The sequence below is a fragment of the Lactuca sativa genome, chromosome 8, assembly GCF_002870075.4.
Source record: "Lactuca sativa cultivar Salinas chromosome 8, Lsat_Salinas_v11, whole genome shotgun sequence".
Classification (NCBI taxonomy): Eukaryota; Viridiplantae; Streptophyta; class Magnoliopsida; order Asterales; family Asteraceae; genus Lactuca; species Lactuca sativa.
This window is the reverse complement of record NC_056630.2, coordinates 175,435,181-175,447,428: the sequence shown is the minus strand read 5'-3', so window position 1 is coordinate 175,447,428 and position 12,248 is coordinate 175,435,181. Positions and strand designations below refer to the sequence as shown.

At 37.8% G+C, this 12,248-nt stretch overlaps 1 non-coding gene across 1 annotated transcript; it reads left to right on the top strand.

Moving 5' to 3' along the window:
• The first annotated feature begins 5,547 nt into the window (after positions 1-5,547).
• On the top strand, positions 5,548-5,654 carry LOC111920631 (small nucleolar RNA R71). Its single transcript, XR_002859950.1, has one exon. It is a non-coding gene; the product is annotated as a small nucleolar RNA R71 (small nucleolar RNA).
• The last annotated feature ends 6,594 nt before the right edge of the window (positions 5,655-12,248 follow it).

Genomic DNA, 12,248 nt, shown 5'->3' with positions numbered 1-12,248 from the left:
AGAGGTATGAAATTCGTCCCTAGGAACCCTAGACAAGGCATGGACGAATTTCATTAGCCAAGGGGTCTTTATATAGGTGTAGGGATTAGAGTTTGAGTCCTTATCCTTATCTAGTTGCTTGCCCATTAAGTAACAATAAGATAAGCCTTGAAAAACCCTTATCCTTATCCTTTGGACGATTTCAAGGATATCTAATCCCTTGAATTCATCCACCCTATATCTAGGATAATCATTACCCTATTTTGTAACTATCACATAATTACAATTCAGCCCCTTTATTTTAATTAATTACACTTGATCACAAAATTAATTCTTAATTATTTATTGACCAATATTAATTAAAAAAAATATGATTTCTCTTTAATATATTATTCTTATAACATATTAATAAATCATAATAAACTCTTTCTCTATTATTTCTCCAGTCAAGTTGCTTTGGTGAAGGCAACCCAAAAGGACCATGCACGATCGTGTAACACCGTAAATTTCAAAACAATTTTTCGCATTTTATAAAAACATAATTCATTTATTATTCATAAAAACATCATTGTTTGAAACTCAAATCCATAGCATATAAAAATCCCAAGATCTCATAACATAAAAATCTCGTGTGTGTACTGATCAGGCCGGCGCCTTCCCGCGATCCTCAATAGTACCTGAAACAAATAACACCAAACACTGTAAGCACAAAGCTTAGTGAGTTCCCCAAAATACCATATATATATATATAACACATATTAGCCACTCGAGGCTATAACTCTTTGGGTCCGTACACCCAACTCTATGAACCCTCAGGCTCTATCTCTGTGAACCTTCCGGTTCTAACTCTGTAGCATGCACAACATAAATCACATAGAATAATGCAGTGCAACACATAACACATATATAGCATACAACACTGTATCACATAACTCTAATTACCTACTCAAGGTAAAGTATAGTGAGAAGACTCACCTCGCGTATCTCGGTAACTCGTAAATCCCTGAAATCACTAGTGCTCGATCACCCGAGCTATAGTCCTCCTATAACACAAATACATCTCTAATTAACACTTTCCAAACTAGGGTTGACTAACTCTATCAAGTCAACATCGGTCAACTTTGGTCAACGGTCAACCCAACTCGCCGAGTCCCTTCGGGGACCCGATTCCTCTGAATCCCCTTCCAACTCACCGAGTCACTCACCCAACTCGGTTCCTCAACCCCTGGTTCGAAAACACGGAACCACTCGCTCCAACTCGTCGAGTCTGCCAATGGACTCGACGAGTGCATTCCATGCACAACCCCAAACGACCTTCTAAGGTCAGATCTGTTCCACTAACTCATAGACCAGTCTTTCCAAGCTTATTTATCACGTAAAGTTTATGTCTTGGCGCTCATATCACACCTATTGACTCATAAATGGTGTTTTAACCTCAAACATAAAGATCCCAAACCAAAACCTCCATAGACTCATATAAAGGTTGGACAAAGAGGCACTCTGGACCTCCATAGGTCCAGATCCAGAACCTCACTCGCTCAAGGGACCATGGGAGCACTAGATCTAGTCACAAAAGGGCTCAATAAGCCCTAAATCAACATGAACATCACCTCAACAGAAAATGGTTCGAAAACAGTACCTCAAACGTGATGTTCTGGACCTCAGATCTTCAGGAAGTTAACCCTCTTGCTTCCTCTTGGCTATAGCTTCCTTTCCCTTGCTAGACAACACCACCAAGGTCATCAATGGCTCCTTCTCTCACTCCAAACGCTCAAGCTCACTAGGGTTTCGCTCTGGGGGCTAGTGAGCACAAATGACGGCCATAAGGCCCTTTAAATAGGCCCCAAACCCGAGAAATTAGGGTTTCATTAAACAGCACGGACTCGCCGAGTCCACCAATGCGACTCGTCGAGTCCGATCATTAATCCGGGTCAGAAATTGCGTCTCTACTCGGCGAGTCTACGCACCAACTCGCCGAGTCCTCTCACAAAACTCGAAATAAAAAAATGAATAAATATAATACCTGAAATTCTGGATGTTACAAATCGGTTCAAGTACTTGACAAATATGGTTACAGGCTTAGACACTAATCCAATAAAGTCTTGGTATACTGGTTCCTAGATTCTGAAAAGTTGGATCCATCCATCACATGTAACCGTCACCCCATTATGCATAAAGGTCTTGACCAAGTACGTGGTCAATTCCTCCTCCAATCCTGCTTAGCCAATCCAATGCCAATCAATCTCATTTGGCACATAAATCTCTTTCTTCATCAATATCTCCAATTTCTTCTTGGCTCGGACTAGTGATGATTTAGATGTGATTTGAGGAAAAATTAACCACAGGATATCCCCATGTCCGCTTCCACGAGAGCTTTGGCCCCTCCTTGACATTTTTTTCTGCAAACCCAAACCCTAAAAACACAAACAAAACACAAAAAGATTAAAATTTAAAAAATTATGTGTCACTGCAACATGGACTCGTCAAGTCCACGAACCGACTCGTCGAGTAGCATGAACAGTTTACCTTGATTCTCATTTCTGATTTAGATCAAATAACCCATCAAAAATCCAAATTTTTTCCAGGGGTTTGCTGAGGGATGTCTATCAAACATTAATTCATAAGAAATCTTAACTATAACAACCTAATTCATCCAAAATCAAAACCCTAGAAATCCAAGTCAAGTTTAAAATCGGGATTTCCATAAATTAGGGTCATTATTCCACCAGAGATTGGATCTTTAACAAGATTAGAAGTAAAAGATGTTACCTTTTGATGGAAATTTGAAGAAATCACAAGAAACTAAAGGTAGATGCTTGAGAGGCGATTTGCTCGTCGAGTGCTATGGTGGCTGTGAATGAGACCCAATTTTACCAATTAGGGTAAAAACCCTAATTTCACAGATTGTAAAAAAAATATTTTTATTTTTCTGATTAAAACATGGACTCATCGAGTACCTGCGTGATTTTGCAGAAATGTCGCAATTTTTCAAATGGACTCGCCGAGTAAGGATATCTACTCGTCGAGTTTTTGAATCTTTGTAAGAAAACTTACCAATTTTTTTTTGTATTCTTTAAATTAGGCCACCATACCCCATACTTAAGCTTCACTTGCCCTTAAGCAATCATTTTAAACAAAGAAGAAGATTGAGATAGATAAATCCTAAGAAAAAACTAATAAAAGAAAAAAAAATGAAAAATAAAAGCAAAAAGAAAGAAACTATAAGATCAGGTTGCCTCCCGAAAGCGCTTCTTTTTGAGGAGTCGTTAGCTGGACTCCTTCCCGCTCTACGTTTCAGTGGCTTCATCCATCGGGAATTCTTGCTTAATCCTTTGTGCTTTATTCTTTGTTTTATAAGCATGGATTTTTCTTTTATACACCTTCTTCAACTCCTCCTTTCTCATTTTGGTATCATTTCCTTCAAATTTACACTTTATCCTCTTACCACATATCTTCTTCCTTTCTTCTACCATGTTCCCCATCATGTCCATTCCTCCTTTATCTATCTCGATTGCCTTTTCCATCATCATCTCATCATCACTCAAGGTGACGACTTCTTCCTTACTTACTTCATATGCTTGAGAATCTGGTGGTTTAAATGTGAATACTTCAAAATTGGTAGAAACTGAAGTGCGATGTTTTGTTCTTGTGGTTAGGTTATCACCTTTTTCTTCTTGATATATCGGGTTTAATCTAGTAGAAAAGCTATGTTCTTCAATTTCCAAAACCTTAGCGTTCTTGTCATCCTTATTCTCATCAACTTGAATTTCTTCCTCATTTTCAAATTCTTTTCATCAAGTGTTGAGGTTATTTCTTCAAAGTTGTCCTCAACTCCTTCAAGTAACCTTTCCAATTCCCTTAAATCCCCTTGAGCATCAAACTCTTCATCTAAAGAATATTGCTTTGAATTATCTTCTTGCAAAAGTGCTAACTCTTTCTCTAGCAATTCATCACTTAATTCCATTGATGAAGTCTTATCTTCAATCGATTTTTTATGCTCCTTTTCTTGATTAGTGACAAATGTAACCAAATCATCCACCACCCTAAGTGTATGTGTTGATTCCCGCATATCAACTACAGCACATGCTGTGTTCAAGAATGGTTTTCCAAGGATAATGGGAATCTTGGGGTCTCCTTCCATATCCAAAACTACGAAGTCAGCATGGAACACCAACTTATCCACCTTGATTATAAGGTCTTCACATACTCCTTTCATATGTATTATCATTTTATCAGCTAGATGGATGGTCACGTGGATAGGTTTAAGTTCTGGAATGTGCAAATTTTAAAGACAAAGTAGGGCATAATATTGATACTAGCCACCGAATCACCTAATGCTTGAGTAGTAACCAAATTCCCAAATTGGAAAGGTATAGTGATGCTTCCTGGATCACCCATCTTTTCTGGTAGTTCATCCAACACTATTTCTGACACTTCTTCCATGTTCTTTCTATTTGTGAGGAGCTCTTTAAGCAAGGATGCATACTTTGGCATGTGAACGAGTGTTTCAACAAATGGGTTGTTCACTTAAAGTGCCCTTAAATGATCTATGATCTTCTTACACTCTTGTATCGTCTTATTCTGAACGGCTCGACCTGGGAATGGTAATCGTGGCTGATATGGCTTTAAATAAGGAGTATTTTTGCTGGCAGACTGCGGACTCGTCGAGTCCATGTTATGTACTCATCGATTCGATGTCACGGTTCGCAATTTGGACTTGTTTCTTCATCTTCAAGCTCCACTTTTGCTTCAACTTCCTATATTGGCTTCAGAGGATAAAAACTATTTTCAGAGCTTGTTGTTATCACATTCAAATGTGCTATTCTCGGGTTCTTTTTGGGATTACTTGGAAGTTCACCCGTTGCTCTTTGGTTGACTTGTTGTGCAAGTTGGCCTAATTATTTTCCAATATTAAGAATGGAGGCTTGGTGGTTTCTCAATAACGTTTGTTGCTCTTTCATCATGAGTTGTTGTTCTCTTGTATCAGCATCGGTTTCTTTGTGTCGTTTCTCGGACGCAACTGCAAGTCTTGTGAGCATATACTCAAAGTCTAGCTTTTTCTCTTGCATTGGTTCCTCTTTTTAGAAGAAACATCTTGTCTTCATTTTATATTTCTCATCCTTAGCCTTTTTGTACTCATCATAAGGTAGTCATTCTCCCTTTGGTTTTCACCAATCTTCATCATATTTATCGCCACTCGAGTAACATACTTGGGCCTTTCGGTTCCCATTCTCGTCAAGAGCGCAATCCTTTGTAAGGTGAGGCCCGTTACAATTTTTACACACCACTCTAATGGCATGGAAGGATTGGTCCATCTTAGTCATCCTTCGATCCATATTCTCCAATTTGACCATCACAATTGCCATGCTATCATTTACAGAGTTCACCACCCCTCGAGTCGAGTCGTGTCTTGGATTTTGATATTCTCTAGAGTGCTTAGAGAATTATTCAATGAGTCGTTTAACTTCAGCTGGATTTTTCTTCGTTAATGGGCCTTGAGAGTCAATTAATTGTCTAGTAGTGACATTTACTCCATCATAGAAGGTTGAAACTTCTTGTTGCACATTGAGGTCATTTTGTGGGAAATACCTTAGTAGACATTTGTAGCGCTCCCATGCTTCGAATAAACACTCTCTCGCTTGTTGCTCAAAATTGGCAATGACCTTCTTGAGTTTAGCAATTTTAGATGGTGGGAAAATTTGTTCCAGAAAATCCTCACGCATCTTAGCCCATCTAATAATCTCTCCCGGTGGTAGTGCTTTTAGCCAATCCTTTGCAACCCCTTTAAAAGTAATAGGGAGCATCCTCAATAACACTATCTCTCTAGGTACACTTGGAATGTTAAAGTAGTCAACGATGTCGTTAACTTCATCAAGATGCTTGTATGCATCTTCATAATCCTTTCCGGTGAAAGGAATCTCCTTTAATGCAGTAAGGATGTGCCCTTTAAGTTCGAACATGGCAGTGGCTGGTATGGTGGGTTGCACAAGCCCGGGACCGGTGTCGTCTCGAATCCTCTTTTTGTATGCCTCCATTGAGAGGTCGGCAATGTTGGCTATGATGTTGTCAGGTTCTTCTTCGTGATCACTCTCTTCAAAATCAGTAACACTTTCCTCCTTCTCGGTCTCGTACTCGGTGTCTTCTTTCATGTTGCTGGATTCCCCCACTTTCTTTCCCTTCTTCTTGCTAAAAACCGATTTAAGATTCTTAAAAGGCGAATTCTTCGAAGTATCTTCTTCAGTCTTGTCCTTGTTCTTGCGAAACGATGATTCCGGGTTTTCAAGTGGTGGAATCAAGGATGAATTTGATCCACAGGTCATAAACAACATGCAAGAGATAGAAAAAAAACACGTAAATAGAATAAAATAAGCTGAAAAATGAAACTAAAAAATCACATTGGACTCGTCGAGTCGGTGCGAATGGAATCGGCGAGTTCAATGGTAAAACAAAAAAAGTTTTAAACGAAATTTATAAAAGAAAAGAAACTAAAACTTAAATCTAATTAAAACTTTTCCTAAAGCAATAACTTTGTGCAAGAAAATCTTACACAAAGGATCGATAACACTAGCAATTTAAATTAATTTTAGAACCGTTCCCCGACAACGGCGCCAAAAAACTTGATGTGTGTTGAATGCACTAGTTTTAATCCTACTTTTTAATATAAATTAGACACACAAAAGGCCGTGAACCAGCCGATTGGTGGTATAGTTTAGCAAGCAGGGTATCGAACACAGGGAACGGCAATTAAGCTAATTACTAATTTTATCTAAAAACAAGCAAGAAAAGAAAGGGTTTTCTCTAGTTTTTCAAGGCTACAAACTTAAGTACTTAACTAATACTCAACTAAGCAACTAACAAATAATAAAATGAAAATCAACTAAGTTCAATTATGGAAAAGACTTTTGTTTAGGTTTAGAATCATTTATTCCTATGGTTGATTTTATGACAAGTGCAATGAATTAGTTAGCATTGGCTACCGATTAATGTGATTAGGTTCATGTTCTCTATTAATAATCCTTAGAAAAAAAATCAGTTTAAGTAGTGATCAAGTGATTAAACTAATAGGTTTCCTAGTTTATTGATTCAGATTAAGTAAGACTTGTAGTAGTTAATCAAATTACTAATTCAATTAACCTTTTGTTGATGGTTCGTCACACAAGCTCACACATTAATTTACATATTTTCTAGTTAACCCTAGTTTCACGTTCGCTATTCCTAGGCATATAACAATGTTTTCATATAAATCATATAAGATTAGCAATTAAGAGATGTTCATGCAACTTAGTATGTTGGTTAATTAACAGAAAATCATTATAATTAACACATAAGGTTCTTTAACAAGCTTAACAAAACAAAACTCACCAAATTTAATTAATCCAATCATAAAATCAAACCATATTCATAAAGTCATCTATCATACACAGAAGTTATGAGTTTTTAGCTCATAATTAAAGCAAAAAACAACTCGAAAACAAAATCAATTGATGCAAACATAGTTTAAAGAAGAGATTAGGTAAAGAGTACACTTGATTTTCCTTGATCTCCCGAAAATCTTATGCTTAGACTCGATCTCCAAGTTCCATAGTTTCAGCAGCAACTTGAATCGCAATTTTATTCCCAAGGGTTCCAGAGAGAAGTCCCAAATTCGTGAATTAAAGCTCTTTATATAGTTGCTCAAAACAGGGGCTACTCGTTGAGTCCATAGACAGACTCGGCGAGTCCACCACTTAAAATCCGTATGCGATAAGGAATTGTATTTTTTCACAAATCTTCGAGCCTACTCGGAAAGTAGGCACCCAACTCGCCAATTTTTTTAGGGATTTTTTTTCTTACTTTCTTCTTTCTTCAATTCCTGAGCTTCCTATCACTTTTCTGCTTCTTTTTGCTTTCGAGCTCATCTTTTAGGCTACAAATACATTAAGTACCTTTTGTCCATAATTTGTAATAAACTAGCCAAAAAAATATTAAGATTCATTACAAATTATATGACTAATTATGCACATATCAAACAACCACCAAGAAACCCTAGCCGCCATGAACATCCCATTTCTGTGTTTGAGGGAGTAGTTGATGAAACATAGGGTAGATGAAGAAGCACATGTCGCCAGTGGATTCGCCATTGCAGAGTTGAATCAGATGCAGATTCACCTCCATCTCCATCTGCATGAACGAAGGTGATGGTGGCAGAGTGGGAGGACACTGAATGTCGTCTGAGTTTTATGTGTAGGGATTTCCGGCGAGAGGAGGGATTTCTTTGTTTTGATAAGGAAGTCGATTTGCAAGTGTACGTGTGTATGTGTGATTGTTCATCATTTGGTGTTGAATCTAAACCGTGACTTCTTGATCAGAACTCATAAATAAGTTTCAGCTCTAGTTTGTTGTTAAGGCTCCCATATCTGAACTCGTAATTTGTTACTTTTATAGTTATTAGCCTATAACTAATCGGTGATGCATATGGTGAGACATGGAATTTCAGTTCTGTTTTACCATTCTCGATCGGAATTCATCAAAATCCAGATTAGGTCCAAAGTTTGTTGTTTCCAATAAATTAGGAGAGAGAGAGAGAGAGAGAGAGAGAGAGTTTATTTCCTTTTTAATTGTTCTAAATATTATTAAAAAAAAGGTTAATTAAAATGGCAAATTCATCATTTTAAATGTTTTCAAATAACTTTGGACCAAGTTCACAAAAAATGAAACTTTTAGGACCACTGGTGTAACTCCAAAACTTTTTGCACCAGACATCCAATTTTTGACATACCATAAGGACCAAACTTCCAATTTGGTCTCTTATTTATAAATTCATAACAACGATTATGAATAAAAATATAAGTTACATTGAAAGAAATATAAGTGTAACTTAACTTACAGAGAATTTCCTGACAAAAAGTTTGGAAATTGCTCTGGCAGACTCCGACTCGATAGCTTCTAACTGTCAGGCTCTCAGGGACCTCAGAGCCTCACTAGAAATTTAAAAATTAAAGAAAATATTGTGCTAAAATAGAGGGAAACTCGAGAGAAAGAGTTGGAATTGTGTGGAAATAGAATAAGGGGTTGAAGGCCTTTATATAGCTGAAAAATTAATATGCACGTCGTGCCCCTAGCTGGTCGTGTCGCGCCCTGACCTGGTCGACCCTCCCGCTTGTTCACACACGTCCGACAATGCCTGGTACGATGTGGCAGCTTCTAGAAGCTTGTGCACCGTGAACTGTGGGAAACTTCCAAAATTCGTATCTTCTTTATGTGCCCTCTATTTTTAATGTTCTTTATATCCACGCATAGCTATCGACGAGATCTACAATTTTCGTTTAGACTCCGTCGACCAATTCTCGTCTTATTTTTAAAGTTATATTGTTAACATGCTAAAACATCCCAAAAATACGGTCTAAAAATTTCATTTTAAATCATTAATAAAAACCATAAGTATCATTCATCATATAAAATTCATAAATCATGTATCTCAAAAATATCGTAACATATGTCAATATATCAAAATCATATGTCAAAACATTAGAGTGAATCCTCCCAGGCTAAAAGTTGTGGTATGTGCAATGCAGTCATCCCGAGCTCTTCCCCTTACTAGCGGAAGTACCTGAAACCAAAACTGAAAACTATAATAATGATAGTCGGCCCCGCCCGACTGCATCGGGCACTGTCCGGCATCGGGCCCCGCCCGGCATCGAGCAGAGCTCAGCATACATATAAGAATGTCTACTAATACACATAACATGAGCATAATCGCCTAATCATAAACATATAAACGTTCCTCGGCCCCGCCCGACATCAAACCGAAATCCGGAAAGTATACAAACATTCATCGGGAACCGCCCTGAAATCGGACCGTAGTCTGGAAACATACAGATACAAAAACATGCAAGAATTACAAAGACATCAAGCATACTAACATTCTTTGGGTACTGTCCCGGCATCGGGTCAAGACCCGTAAACCGTATAATCCTACATCGGGCCCCGGCTGGCATCGGAACTTAGTACAGAACATACTAACATACATAAACAGCCCGACCTTGGTGCCTTCGACCCGTTCCTACTAGAGGAAAACTCACCTCGTAGGCTAATTATGAAATCTCGTGTGAGGAATTTCTGATGGCTGCTCTAACGACTCCTGGCTATCATTATTACAATAACACTTAGTCAAAACCTGATAATCCTTATTAGGGTAAAATGACCATTTTACCCCTGGTCAAAGTCAACGTTTTGGGTTGAATCAACTCACCGAGTTGACCCATCAACTCGTCGAGTTCTATAGATCAAAAATCCTGAAATTGCGATCCAACTCATCGATTCATCCCCCTGACTCGTCGAGTTCCCTGGCTAATCATAGTTGCGATTAAGTGAGTCAACTCGTCGAGTCATCCTCAGACTCGTTGAGTTCTACCATATTCAATTATCGGGACAACTCGACTCAACTCGTCGAGTTTCTCTATGAACTCGACGAGTTCCTCTGTCTGTTTGGGCCATCTTAATGGATTAAACCGCTACACTTCAGATCTAAGCTTCTTGTTTCGCATACACGTTGAAAACGTCCTTTTGAGGGTAAAGTTTCCAACTTTACCCACTAATACCCCCATTTGACGAGTTTAGCTCAAACCCTAAATCTTTAGGACTAGATCTTGGTCCACAAGTCATCCAAACTCCAAACTAAAAGATACAAACAGAGATCTAGGCCTTAGACGACATTTGAACATGTAAAGCTTCTGCCTCTTCCTCCATGCATGGCCTTTTAGGGCTTAAAAGGCCAAGATGACATCTTAGATCTTGCATGGGGGCTCCAATGGCATAAAGTTGCACCTTTATGCCATAACAAACCTTAATGATTCCAGATCTAAAGGTATCCTCACTTAGGACGTCCATATCCCACAGATCAAGATTCTTGGACCAAAAACACAATAAAGAGCAACTAAGGGGATCTAAGAAACTATTTGGAAAGTTAAAGACTTGATTACCAGAAAATGATGAGGATGGAAGAAAGTCTATGGATCTACTATCTTCTCCTTGAATCCTCTAGCTTTTTCTTCTTCTACAAGCTTCAATAACACATAAAGATCACTCAAAAATGGCTCACAAGCTCACAAATGCAGTAGGGTTTCTGAAACTAGGGTTTGGGACTTGGAGGCTGGAAATGAGGCCAACAAGTGGGGATTAGGATGCTTAAAGAGGGTGTAAAACCCCGAAAATTAGGGTTTCATCCTGGCAGCCCTACTCGTCGAGTCGAGGCTCTTAACTCATCGAGTAGGTTACTTAAAATCCTGTGGCCATTCTGGTTTCTACTCGACGATTTTGGGGCTCCCAACTCATCAAGTAGCTCTACAAAAGTGAATAAATTATAATTAAATGCGTACCAGGAACCAAGTGTTACACAATCTTAGACTGTTAAAGTCCGTATAAAAATCATAACTCTGGCATATGACATCCATTCTCAACTGTCTTTATATCGATAGACTCCTATTAACGAGATCTTCGACTTCTTGTTATTGTTTCGGCTAACAATCAACCAATTTGAACTTTGATTTTTGTGCTAACACAACTATGCTAAAACTTTGAAAAATCATTACTACCTCTTACAAAGTCAGATTTAGACATTCTATATATGCATGCACTAGGTTTTACGATTACTATGGCTTTCTTTTAGGTTACGTAGGCTAATAAGCAATCTATCTGCAAGTCACTTTTTACAACATGTGTAGTCGTTTCAGTTCAATCGCAGAACTTCAAAGAAGCATAACTTCTTCATACGAAGTCAAATTTCAGAGTTCTTTATATGTGTGGAATTATTCTCACATATACTATAACTTTGGTTAAGATAGGTTATCCTAAATAATCTTCTTATTAAAATGTTGTTTTATAGTTTATTATATCTTAACTATCTGGCCCGAAGTTGTGGGCGTTACATGCTAAGTCTATGTAATTAGGAGAACAATCTAGTTATGTATTCTTGAATCATAGTTGTTTTATTACTGTAAAATAATTATGACTAGTGTTGGATCAAAATCTAAGGTTAGGTTAATAAAGATATGAACTTTAATGTGTATACATGTTTTAGATCACCACTCTTAGCATGATTAAATTCTAATCTTTAGAAATACTAAAAATCTAATCTTGCGTTATACGAACTAAACAATGAATTTTAGGGATAATTAATGGCATGACACAAAATGACTTCTAGACTAGCGATATTCAGTGTTGCCCTCCCTCCTTGAGGTTGAGAGTTCAAGTCCCGTTGTGGACATAGATGAAATTAAGGAGTAGTTTAG